The sequence below is a fragment of the Hypanus sabinus genome, chromosome 9 (genome assembly GCF_030144855.1).
Source record: "Hypanus sabinus isolate sHypSab1 chromosome 9, sHypSab1.hap1, whole genome shotgun sequence".
NCBI classification, from domain to species: Eukaryota; Metazoa; Chordata; class Chondrichthyes; order Myliobatiformes; family Dasyatidae; genus Hypanus; species Hypanus sabinus.
The window spans coordinates 116,644,938-116,658,378 of NC_082714.1; the positions used below are offsets into that span (position 1 = coordinate 116,644,938).

The window sequence follows — 13,441 nt, forward strand, 5'->3', positions numbered from 1 at the left end:
CACAAAGGGGAGGGTGAGCATCCAGAAGTTGTGGTCCACATCAGTACCAATGACGCAGGCAGGAAGGATGATGAGGTCCAGCAAAAGAGAGTTCATGGAGTTAGGTCATAATTTAAAGGACAGGACCTCCAGGGTAGTGATATCAGGATTGCCACATGTACCACAGTTTACTGAGGTAGGAAGTAGGAGAAGGGTGTAGGATAACACATGACTGAAGAGATAGAGCAGGAGAGAGGGCTTCATAAATTTGGATCAATGGGATGTTTTCCAGGGCACTTGGGACCTGTACAAATGGGATGGTTTGGAAAGTCCAATATCCTTGTGGGAAGGTTTACTAGTGCTGCACCGAGTGGGATGGAGTGGTGTTTAAACGTAAGGTGCAATGGAGTTAGAATCGAAGCAGCAGGACAGCAGGTGGAATGGTTGTTATATGAAAGTGCACTTTCACTTTCTGAAGATGCAGATTAGTGATCTTCTATGAGACAGGTTATCAAACTAATTGATGAAGATTTATATAAAAAATAATTTGTCCATTTTATTGCCTGGTAAGCATTAATATATGGTACCATGGCATTGCCATCAAGCATTTAAAATATGCACAATAGATTTGTACGTTCAAAGTTCTTAAAGAATGCTACTGAATGAAATAGTCTTCACTGTTGCACCTCATTCATATTTGTATGGATCAGCATCACTAAAAGTTTTTTTTTTAAACCTGATCATTATTTAAGAATTGGAAAAACAAGTGGAATTTGGATTTGGAAAAAAGTAATACCCCTGTTTGGAACTATGCTGGAGAGTTAGGGAAAAGTAAATGGATAGAACAGCAGATTTTCTGAAGCATGCATTCACGGTTATAGTAATTGTGTCCTTAGGGTTTAAACTAAGTGGTATCCTTAGGAGTCAAGTAAAGAAGTGGGAAGGCAAAACAAACAATTTCTGGTGCACTTTTGTGCTCACTAATTTGTGGGAAGGAGATAGGTGAAGAGACTTTCAGCTGTTTAAACGGATCTGTAAGGAGGGAAGAACAATGCTGCAGGGTGATTTATATTGTAACAATAACCATGTGCAAAATCACAATAGCAAAAAATAATAGTTCATGGTACAAATGGGAAAACAGTTGAAATCAGTATAAAAATAGAAAAAAAAAGATATGTTAGGTTTGGCAGCATTAAAGGCCACATTAGCTGTTAACTGGTATGCTGCAGGCAGATACAATTAAAATGATGGGGTTGTGAATTGAATTTGTAGCCCCTAAACCGCATGCTTAAATGTGAGATTAAGTTTTTTTTCCTAATCAGCACAGCCACGTGGACTGAACTTCTTTCCTTTGTAGCTTGAATTTCCAATGATTGGAATGAAGTTTCTATAAAACTTTAAATTCATTATGTCATGCTGGCTCCAAACTGGATTAAAAGCAGCACCTGTTGCCTGTTATTATTTTGGCAAATAAATTTCTTGTCTGTTAATCTGGTATTTTCTGTTCACTTTTGCAGTCATTAGCATCTGGACCCTAAACGGAACTTGCTGGAGTTCAGAAACTGACCAGTGAACTCGAGAATGGATTGAACTGTGGTCCAGTTTAACATGGTACTTTGGAAACCTAGCACTGAAGGAAAACCCACACTTTCATGGGGAGAACATGCAAACTCCACACTAAAGATGTTGCTGCCAGAACTGAACTTGGGTTACTAGAGCTGGGAGGCAGCAGCTGTGCCACTGTGTAGAGGGTGAGAATCTAAGACCAGAGGATACAGCCTCAGAATTGTGTGGCATTCTTTTAGAACAGATAAGGAGGAACTTATTTAACTAGTGAGTGGTGCGTCTGAGGAGTTCATTGCCATAGGCAGCTGTGGAGGCCAAATAATTAGGCATATTTAAAGTGGAAGTTGATAGTTTTCTGATTAGTAAGGGTGTCAAAAATTACGGGGAGAAGGCATAAGAATGGGATTGACAGGAAATATAAATCAGCCATCATGGAATGGTGGAGCAGATTTGATGGACCAAATGGCCTACGTCTTATGGGCTGATGGTCTAAGAGTTTAATAGTTTCACTTATCACAGGTGGTGGTGTTAGTTCTCTCTGGAAAATATTTTCAGAGACCTATTCTTTTAAAAATGTTTGAAGGCTTGCACAAACATGTCTGAAAAAGAGAGGTGTGTTCAGTGCTCGATTAGGTTAGAAAAACCATTCTTAGCCCCACAATCACAAAGTGAACACAATGCACAGGAGATGTGGGAAAAGGAAGGGTGGGGTGTGTCAGGTCAGGCAACAAAATGTGTACTGTAAAGAGATGAACAGGATAGTTGTACGAGGGGGGAGTATGCAGAGGATTCAAGGGTGCAGGAGCAAGCGGTGACAGAAGTGGTGTTGTGGAAGAAGATGTCTACAAGAAAGATGAAGAAATGGACAGGTGGTGCATAAGAAGGAGATAAAAAGAAAAAGGTGTAGAAATGAGGAGGTGCAATGGATGGGGTGTGGACAGGAAAGGCAGTGTGCTGAAAAGGAGCACAGAAGAGGAGTGCACCAGATGGAGGTGCACGGAAAAGAGGACTAAAAAAGTTAGCTACGTAGAAAGGTCATTGCACAAATGGTTTGCAGACAGGAAAGTAGTGCTGAGAAGGTGAGTGCAAGGGGGAACATGATAAATGAGGATAGAGGATGAGTTGTCCATGTAGCAGTTAATAGTATATATAGTTTATAGTACTGAAACAGGCCGTGCAATCCACCAAGTCCACAACATCCATCGAAATCCACTACATTGCCATCAGCTCTGTCCAGAATTTACCACTCAGCTGCTCACTGTGTGGCATTTTCTGTGGTCAATTAACCAATTACTCCACATTTAGGATGTGGGCTGAAACCAGAGCACTTAGGGGAACCCATGCTTTCACAACAGAAACATGTAAACTCTAATCCAATAGAGCCAGGTGTCAGAACTGAACTAGGGTCACCAGAGATTGGGGAGTAGGGTAGCAGTTCTACGAATGTGGCACAGCACAACTTCTTGGAAGATGTAATGATGGATATCTGACAGTTCACTGCAGATGGAGATTCACCAACATACAGTGCTGATGTGAAGTCTGTGAACCCTTTAGAATTTTCTTTATTTCTGCATAACTATGACCTAAAATGTGGTCAGATCTTCATGTAAGGCCTAAAACTAGATAAAGAAAATCCCAATTAAATAAAAAACATTATACTTGTTCGTTCATTCATTTATTTATTGAGAAAAGTGACCCAATAATACATGTATTTGTTGAGAAAGGTATGTGAAGCTCTGGGATGGTCAGTTTATTTAAAGGGTAAATTAGAGTCAGGTGTTTCAATTACTGTCAGGTGTGAGTGTAGGAGGCCCTGCCCTTTTTGAAGAACATAAACCTTGGTCTTCACTATCAAAGTCTCATCTTCACCACATAGGTTTTTGGAAGTGTGCCATGCCTTGGTCAATGTAGATTTTTTAGGACCTCAGAAAAAAAAAAGTTGTTGGAGCTCACTAGGGTGGAGAAAGATGTGAAACTATTTCTAAAGAGTTTGAGCTCCATCAATCCATAGTCAGATAGATGCTATACAATTGAAGAATATTCAACACCTTCCCCATTACATTCCCCACGAGTGATTGACCAATGAAAATAACTCCAAGAGCAAAGCGTGTAATATTCCAGTAGATCACAGATCTAAGGAGCTATAGGCCTCACTTGCATTAGCTTGCATTGTCAGTGTTCATGAGCCTACCATCAGGTAAACACTGAACAACAATGCCGTGCATGGCAAGATTGAAAGGAGAAAGACACTACTCTCCAACAGATACATTGCTGCCCATCTAAAGTCTTCTAAGCACCATATTGATAAGTCATTAGGGGTATTTAAGTCAGAGATAGACAGGTTCTTGATTAGCCAGGGCATCAAAGGGGAGTGGGGATGACTGGAAGAATTGGATCAGCCCATAATTGAATGCTGAAGCAGACTCGATGGGCTGAATGGCCTACTTCTGCTCCTATGTCTTATGGCTTTTGGAAGAATGTTCCGTGGACGATGACTCCAAAATAGAACATTTTGGCTTAAATGAGAAGTGTTATATTTGGCAAAAAGCAAACACTGCATTCCAGCATAAGAGCTTTATCCTATCAATGAAACATGGTGGTGGTAGTGTTATGATTTGGGCCTGCTTTGCTGCCTCGGGACCAGGACGGCTTGCCATCATTGATGGAATTATGAACTCTGGATTATACCAGAAAATTCTACAGGAAAATGTCAGGGAATTCATCTGTGAACTGAAGCTCAAGAGAAAGTGGGTCATGCAGCAAGACAACAACCCTAAACATACAAGTCAGTCTAACAAAGAATAGTTAAGGCACGTTTTGGAATGGCCAAGTCGAAGTCCTGAGCTTACTCCTGTAGAAATGTGGAAGCTAGCAGTTCATGCAAGGTTCATGCACCAACCTCCCAGAGTTGAAGCAGTTTTGTAAGGAGGAATGGCCTATAATTTCTCCAAGCTGATGTTCAGGACTAATCAAGTTATCGGAAACATCTGGTTGAAATTACTGCTGTACAAGGGATTACACCAGTTACTGAAAGTTCATATACTTTTTCCAACAAATATATGTAATATTGGATCATTTTTCTCAATAAATAAATGAACAAATATAATGTTTTTTGTGTTACTTATTTAATTGGGCTCCCTTTATCTATTTTCAGAACTTGCATGAAGATCAGATCACATTTTATGTCATATTTATGCAGAATTAGAGAAAATTCTACAGGGTTCACAAACTTTCTAGTTCAACTCTACATTGCTAACGGCTGTCAAAAATGTCACCATTAATCTTGATTTTTTTGGACCTGGTTACTTCCAGAGACAAGGTAAAAATTGCTTCTTTGTTGCACTTAAATACATAAAGCAGGTGATGGTACGACTCTAGACAGTCAAGTTGTTTATCCTTTTGAAACAGAATAATCAGATAGTCCACTTCACCTTATTGCTGGATTTCCCCAGGTACAACTGAGACTGATTGTGTTGAGGATGCACTGATATAGCATAAAAAGTTAAGTGATATTCATCATTGGCATGAAACCTCAAGAGATTCATTTAGGTGTGCATCAGATTACCCCCAGGAGCTGTCATGATATATTAATATGGCACCAGGCTAGGAAACAGATTTAAGTACTAGCTCCACGGAGAGAAGAGATACCCACTTCGAAGTACATTCTGATTCATTTATTTATGACATGCACATTGAAACACACATTGAAAATGTGTCATTTGTGTTACCAACCAACACAACCTAATGACGTGCTAGGCCTGCAAGCATTGCCACATGGTCTGGCACCAACACAGCATGACTGCAATGCTCGGCTGAGTAACACAGAACACAACAAGCAGCAAAATATCAACAGTAAAACAAGCCCCATTCCTCCATATCATGCAACCATGCACGTGCATTGTCCTCTAACTCCAGGACGGGCCGTCTCCAGCTTCCAGCATCAACCTCCAGTAGACTTGCGGAATTATGGATGTTCCCAGAGGACTCACAGACTCTGGGCTTCAGCCATCGAGCCCCAACTTCCAGACTTCAGTCTTCAGTATTGATCCCTGGACCTTGCCAACGATAGCAATTGAGAACCCTGGATGAGGACTTCGATCTCTGGACTCACCAATGACAGTACCTTGAACAACAGGCATTGAACTCCAGTTTTGCTGATTTGCATACCTGTGAGGTCACCAGCCCACATGCCTCCTGCCCACACAGAACTCTGACTCAGAACCCACCAGTGACTCGACAGTCTTGTGGGGTCAACCTACCCTCAATTTTACTGGTCTGTCAGCCCAACATCCGACTATGGATGTCCTTTGTCACACATCCACTTTGTTAGCCTTTGAACATGGATCATCCCTGCAAACCTAACAAAGACAACTAAGTATGAGCCATGACCTTGTCAGCGACTGCAGTCTGGCACCATTTTGATCAGAAGACGCCATCTTGTAAACTCCCATACCACAACTCCACTTCCACGAATAAAGCACAGATATGCTGGAATGTTGATCAGCAGGAACAGCTTCAAGCGAGCCACAGAATGTCAAAAATAGGATTTGGATGTGGTGAAAGTTTCTAAATGGGTGATAAAGATAAAGGACATGGGGGGGTGTACTATCAGTAGCAAGGGAGGCAGCTGAGGGATTACAGGTTTTAATTTAAGACAAGCATTTGATTCTCTGTGCCTCATAATTGATTATGATGATTACATAATCAGCTCATCCCTTGTTAAGCTGCCATTCTCTTGGACTTTGCTTGAAGCACATTATACTTGTTGGAATCAGTAGCAAACTTCTGTATTTGGCATATCATGAGAAATTTGGACTAAAGAAATTGTGTTATGTCCAGGCCTGGCCTGTATATTATTATTGCCATTCACTGCTGTAGTACAGTGTTAGCTAATATGATTCCCATACTCTAATCATGCGATGACACAATTCCAATGGATTAGAAATTGGCAGTCAGTGGGTGAAGTTCAAAATCTACCCTTTCAAATGGTTTTAACTACATTTCTGTAGCCCACAGCGCATATGGATCTCATTGCCCTGCTTTATGTACCTTCAGGCAGTGAGTCAGTTTTTTCCTAAGCTATTATGATGTTTTACCTCTGCCCTTTATTGATCACAACAATAAAGGGTGAGACTGCGACTAGAGATCATGGGTTAAGGTTGAAAGGTGAAAAGTTTAAGGGGAACATGAGGGAAATCTTTTTCATTCAGAGAGTCACGACAGCGTGAAATGCGCTGCCAGCACAAGTGGTGCATGTAAGCTTGATTTCAATGTTTCAGAGAAGTTTGGATAAATACATGGGTGGCAAGAGTATGGAAGGCTATGGTCTAGGTGCAGATTGATGGGATTAGGCAACTTAAATAGTTTAGCACAGGCTATATGGGATGAAGGATCTGTTTCTGTGCTGCACTTTTCTATGAATCTATGACCTGAAAATAAGGTTTAACAATCATATTAAGACTTTTGATTGTTGAAAGAAATCTCCAAATGCTGTCTTGCACTATGGAAAAAGGTCAAAATGTTCTTTATTGTCTTTCCAACATCACATTTAGTGAAGCACTGTTTCAGTGCCATCACCCAACTTCCTTCAAAGCAATGAAACAGACAGAAATTTACTGAATATGGGATCTGAGACTCCTTCTGAGTGACATTCAGCCTGATGTTGAGAAGCTGGTATCACTGCACCAGGCTATCTATCTCACTGAAAGGTGAAAAAGCAATGAAATAGTGAACAATTGAACTACTTATGTACACTCTAAAATTGCTGATGAAAATTGATTTTACTGTAATTAAACGAATGAATAATCTTATATGCAAATTTAAATAGACTTAAGTTATTTTTGTAATTATTTGTCCCTGTTTTGAATTTGCTGTTCCTGTTTTCTTTCCCTGCGCATCATAAATAAAAGTTCTTTATAGTTTTTATGTAGTAGTCAGAAAGGGTGAGGGGTGTGCAGGGGATGTGGTCTAGAAGCCGGGGGGGGTGGGGGGTGGCAGTAACCCATAAAAGTTCGGGAACCACTTCTTTATTGACACTATTCAGTACTTGTCCTGCATGATAATGGTGCAAAATTGGATGATAGAAAGGATTACAAGTGAAGGAGAGTGAGGGTGCTCATCATTGCATGCGGGGGAAGTAGACTGCAAGCAATGACACTTTATTATTCTTCCATTAAAAAAAGCACAATAATAGCCAAGATTTAGATATGTGCTAATCAACAAGGGACTAGCAAAATCATAAATAATAACGTCGTAATTTGTCAAACGCATCTTGGATTCATCTTAGGTAATTATAAATACTTTCAATATACTTTCATCAGGAAGGAGATATAGAAACCTTTAGTCCTACACCATGGGTTCAAGAACAACTATTACACCTCAGGCTCTTGGCTTGGCTTTAGACTCCTGACCCAGCTTACATAACTTCACTCACCTCAACTCTGTATCGATTCCACAACTTATGGATACACTTTCAAGACTTCTACAACTCATGTATTTCTTTCTTATTTTTTGCAGTTTTATATTCTTTTGCACTTCAGTTTTATGTCAGTCTTTGTGTGAAGTTCTTCAGTGTTTCTATTGTATTTCTCTGTTCTGCTCTGAATATCTGCAAGAAAATGAACCTATATTGTGACGTATATATATATTGCGATGATAAATTACTTTGAACTTTGAACATGCATATATCATGTGCCATCAGTAAATGTGGATGTAGTTTGCTCAGTTCCCTGACTAAGCTGCTGAAATGCCTTTGTCTTCGAGGTTGTTCCAAAAAATCTTTTTTTTTTACCTAGACTTCCGTAGGAGAAAACCTAACCATTCAGGGGCTTTTTAAACATATAAATTTTGTTGAACATGTGGGAAGTGAATGGTTTACAATATGACTATATTATGGATGAATTCCTGTCTCCAGTTCCCTTTGTGTTATCCATTAGTTGAAGCAAACCTCCATCACTGTTACTGCTTTATGGTACTCCAGAGAGTATCATACAGGAAGTCCACAGTAAGGAATATGCCTTTCTATTTAAGGTTGATTAGTTACTGAGTCAAATCTGTATGAGTCTGTTTATAGGCTCCTTTAACTTACTTGAAAATATTTTTCATGTTTTTCATATTCCCTTGTGACACAGAGGGAGATTATTTAAACCAGCTATCATAGTATTCCTATCAGTCCCACTCCCCACTTATTTCCATATAAGCTATACACTGCTGCATGCTCATTAACGTCTCGCTGAATATCCCACAAGAAGCAATTCATCACTGGGATTTGGAGGAAAACCAGACCACCTGGATGATGAAACTCATTTGTTCACAAGAAGGATGTGCAAAGTCCATACAGACAGAGTCAGAATCAAAATTGGGTTGCAGGAGCTGTGAGACACCTGCAGTACTTAGTGCTCAGCTGTCTGACTACACAGTATGGCAAAAGCCTATCTCTCAATGGCAGGTAATCATACACAATAGTATATCTACCAAAATACTGGTAGTGGAGGAGTTAAAATGGCACCTGAGGTTTTTGCTGACTTAGGCGACTCCTTCCAGTTCATCCACAAAACAGTTTCTTCATCTTTTTTCACGTCTTTACTTTCTTCTCAAGGTGCTTGGGATCCTGTTAGAGTCTGATCTACAGCTGGAGTTCGGACTATGGTTCTCCACGGGCATTGGGTTCTCACTCTCAGACTCACTGTGTGGCCTTGTGTCTTGATATCTCCAGATGCGCCTTTGGGTTATGGCCCCATTGATGACACAGTTCAATGAGTTCCAATAGGTGCATTTATTGTCAGAGAAATGTATACAATATACATCCTGAAATTCTTCTTCTTCAGAAACATCCACAAAAACAGAGGAGTGCCCCAAAGAATGAGTGACAGTTAAATGTTAGAACCCCAAAACAACCCAGCTCCCCCTTCCATGCATAGGCAGCAGCAAAGCAATGACCCCCACCAGTAAAAAGTATTGGAGTCCCCCCACCAAGCACTCAAGCATACAGCAAAGCATCAATAAAGATACAGACTTCCAATACCCCAAAGGCTACTTGTTCACCTGGTAATTCAACATACCACAGGCTTTCTCTCACCCTAATAAGGCAAAAAGAGGTGTCCCCATTTCACAGCGAGACAGGAGACATAACAAAGCAACTCGCTGATCTATGGTGTTAGAAGTCTGTTGCGTTGCTTCTTCCTCACTGATGTTGCCAACTATAGCATCATGGGCAGTGTTCCCTCTAATTTTTAGTAGTCAATGTGCACAAAATCTTATGTTGTGCAAATTTTTTCCTGTGACAAAAGTATGTGCACACTGAATGCACACATGGCACAGTTTATGAAGGTTTACAAAATATTTGACATAACACTGCACAGAATGACAATAAAATAACACACATATTTAAGACACTCAGTTATTTTTTCTCTCTCCTGTCTTTGGCACTTACCCATTCTTTGTAAACTCTATCTAGACTAATAGAACTTCCATTCAATTGATAGCTTTTGATTCTCATTAACATATGCAAATGACATTCACCTAAACGGTTTCTCAGCTTGATTTTGAGCTGATTCATTAGGCTAAAACCTTGCTCACAGTCAGCACTAGACGCAAGAAAGGTTTCCCCAATGTCCTCCAACTGTGCAAGGTCACAAAACTGTTCATTTTGAAGTACAAGTGCCACTATTTAAGCAAAGTTTGAAATCAGTTTGGATTTAATTTTTTCTTGTGTGGAAAATTTGAAATTGTTAATCTGTCTAGCCTTTACAGTATTTTCAGCTAGAAAATCATATTTTAGACATAAGGCATTAACTTGTTCATCACCAAATTGAAGTTTACAATATGTACATTGTCCGCCAAAGGTGGCTGCCACCGTGATGTGACTGTAAAAACCGGAACAGGAAAGGTGAGGTGACTTAAATTAGTAACGTGCATTGTGGTGTTTGAAAAACTGACTAACTAGTTAACAGAACATTTAGCTAAAATATTATTTTCAGTAAGTATTATTATTCATTACTACATTATTTTAGGTAACTAACATTTTGAGCGCACATTAATTTCCTTCATGCGCTGGTTGAAAAACATATGTGCGCATGCACAGATTAGAGGGAACATAGGTCATGGAAGATTGAAACGTCTAGACAGCATGCAGTGTGTGCTGATGTAGGAAGAAGGCCTCTGCATCTGAGCAATCCTCTCTCTCTCTCTCTCTCTCTCTCCCTCTCTCTCTCTCTCTCTCTCTCCCTCTCTCTCTCTCTCTCCCTCTCTCTCTCTCTCTCTGTCTCTCACACTCTTGATGGATGGGGAGTGAGTAGTCTGTTAGTCCTTGAGTTGAGAAACTCCGACAAGCGACACAGTAAGTTGTATTATCGAATCAGCGAGCTGTTGGCCTCCCCTCTCGTTGTTACAGGACCAATACCTCTCTCTTCCTCCCTAGTTTGAGAGAGAGCCTATCTGAGGTGTTGGGATGGACAGTAGCTTTTGATGGACTCTCGATCCTAGAATCTATGGGGCCTTTGCTATTGCTGCATGGTGGATGGTGGGGGTTGATAATTTTGCTGGAGCAAGTGGGGGGGTCTAATGCTTTTGCTGTTGCTTGCACGAGGGAGGGGGAAGGGGGCTTTGGAGTTCTAGTGTTTTCTGTCATTCATTCTTCGGGGCTTTTTTTCTTGCTTCATGGATTCTACGAAGTGTGAGGCTTTCAGGTTGTATATTGTATACATTTTCTGATATTAAGTTGAACCATTGTTCTATTGAATAATAACCAGTTATGTACAGTATATGTCAACCCACCATCCATGTCTGCTTAAGCTGCAAATACAATTTTAGGTGGCAGATCCTGGAGTTCAGCTGCTGTGCCCAGTTAAGTAAAACTTGAGGAATTACATCAGCTCTGACCCACAATTACACTACTCCTCTCTACCAATAGAGACTCTCTATTGCCAACATCAGCACTGTTGTCTACTCATGCTCATTAGAAGTAGTAAATCTTCACCTGAAGTCCTAACTAATTGACTTAATGATCCTGTAAACACATAAAACTGGCAAACTAAATCAGAATCAGGTTGAAGTTTACTATTACTGCCCTAAGTCATGAACATTGTTGTTTTGTGACAGAAGCACAGTGCAAGACATTAAAAATAAGTAACAAAAAAGATAAATCATACAATAGAGGAATAACATGGTAGATGGATAGTTGGAACTCTGGTTCCAATGACCCCAGATACAGTGAGACTGCAAATTGTGTGGCCTTAGCTCTGGACCTTGGCTCCCAGCACCTCAAGGCCAAGCAACACACAGAAAATACTGGTGGAATGCAGCAAGCCAGGCAGCATCTATAGGGAGAAGCATTGTTTCGGGCCAAGACCCTTCGAAGGTCCAGCATTTTGTGCGTGTTGCCTGAATTTCCAGCATCTGCAGATTTCCTTGTGTTTGCCTCAAGGCCAAGACCTTCTTAGGTGCCTTGGGCCATTGGAGCCTCCATTTTCCTCTGACACCACCAACCTTCCTTCCTCCCTTTAATTCCAGCTCTAATCCCTGCTGTGTTGACAATTTTCCTTCCGACGTTCCCTACTCTGAGGTGCAACATTCTGTGTTCAGCAAGTCCCTTACCTTTGTACCCATTTGCACACACCTCAGTGAGTTCTGCACTTGCCACAACGCTGAGCTCTTCTTCCGCTGCCCTGTCTTTGAGCCTGCTTCTTTGGTAGGATTCCTCCAGCATGTTGTGTGTGTTGTATAGCATGGTAGTGTTCATGGGTTCATGGACCATTCAGAAATCTCTTGGTAGCGGGGAAGAAACTGTTCTTCAAGCATTGAGTTTGGATATTCAAGCATCTGTACCTCCTGCTTAATGATAATAACACAATGTGAGCATGCCCTGGATGATGAGAGATGATTATTACTTCTTAAGGCACTGCATCATGAGGGTATCTTTGGTAGTGGAGTGGGTTGTGCCTTTAATGGAATTGGCTGTATCTACAACCCCCTGAAGCCTCTTATGGTCCTGTGCATCAGAGATGCCATACCAAAGGGTGATTCAAACAGTCAGAATACTATTCACCATACATCTATAGAAATTTGCAAGAGTTTTTGGTGACATACCAAATCTCTTTAAGCTCTTACTAAAGTAGAGAGCTGTCCTCTCTTCATGATTACATCAAATTACTGAGCCCAGGATATATATTTTGAGATGTTGATGCCCAGGAACTTGACTCCTCAATGATGACCGATGTGTGTTCTCTTCCTTGTATATGTGAAACCAGGAGAGCGGGTAGAGTGAAATAAAGAGGTGGGAAGTCAATTTGAGAAAGAGATAAAAGACTGGAAATGGGAGAATCTGATAGGAGAGGACAGAGGTCATGGAAGAAAGGGAAGGGGGAGGAGCCCCAGAGGAAAGTGATGGGCAGGTAAGGAGGTAAGGTGAAAGAGAGAAATTGGAATGGGGAATGGTGAAGGATGGGTAATTAATAGAAGTTTGAGGAATCGATGTTCATGTCATCAGGTTAGAGGCTACCCAGACGAAGTATAATGTTCTGCTCCTTCAACCTGAGTGTGACCTCGATGCGGCAGTAGAGGAGGCCATGGACAGACATCTCGGAATAAGAAGAGGAAGTAGAATTCAAATGGGTGGCCACTGGAGATCGCTCTTTTTTCTGTAGACTGAGTGTAGCTGCCCAGCAAAGATGTTTCCCAATCTAGGTCAGGTTGACCAATCTGTGGCTCAGAAGGAGAGGGAATGGAAGAGGATGGCAGCAGTAATAGGGTTCTCTATAGTTAGGGGAACAGATAGGAAATAAAGAAACACAGATGCTAGTTTGCCTCCCAGGTACCAGGGTTTGTGATGTTTCTCAACGCATCCACAATATTCTGAACAGGAGATCTTGAGGTCCATGTTGATAGGACACTCAAAGCT

At 40.9% G+C, this 13,441-nt stretch overlaps 1 long non-coding RNA gene across 1 annotated transcript in view; it reads left to right on the forward strand.

Moving 5' to 3' along the window:
* The first annotated feature begins 1,586 nt into the window (after positions 1-1,586).
* Positions 1,587-13,441, forward strand: part of LOC132398908 (uncharacterized) — a 29,492-nt gene continuing 17,637 nt past the window's right edge. The window contains exons 1-2 of the long non-coding RNA XR_009513839.1: positions 1,587-1,730; positions 7,098-7,253. This is a non-coding gene — a long non-coding RNA (uncharacterized LOC132398908). The remainder of the gene's footprint in view (positions 1,731-7,097; positions 7,254-13,441) is intronic.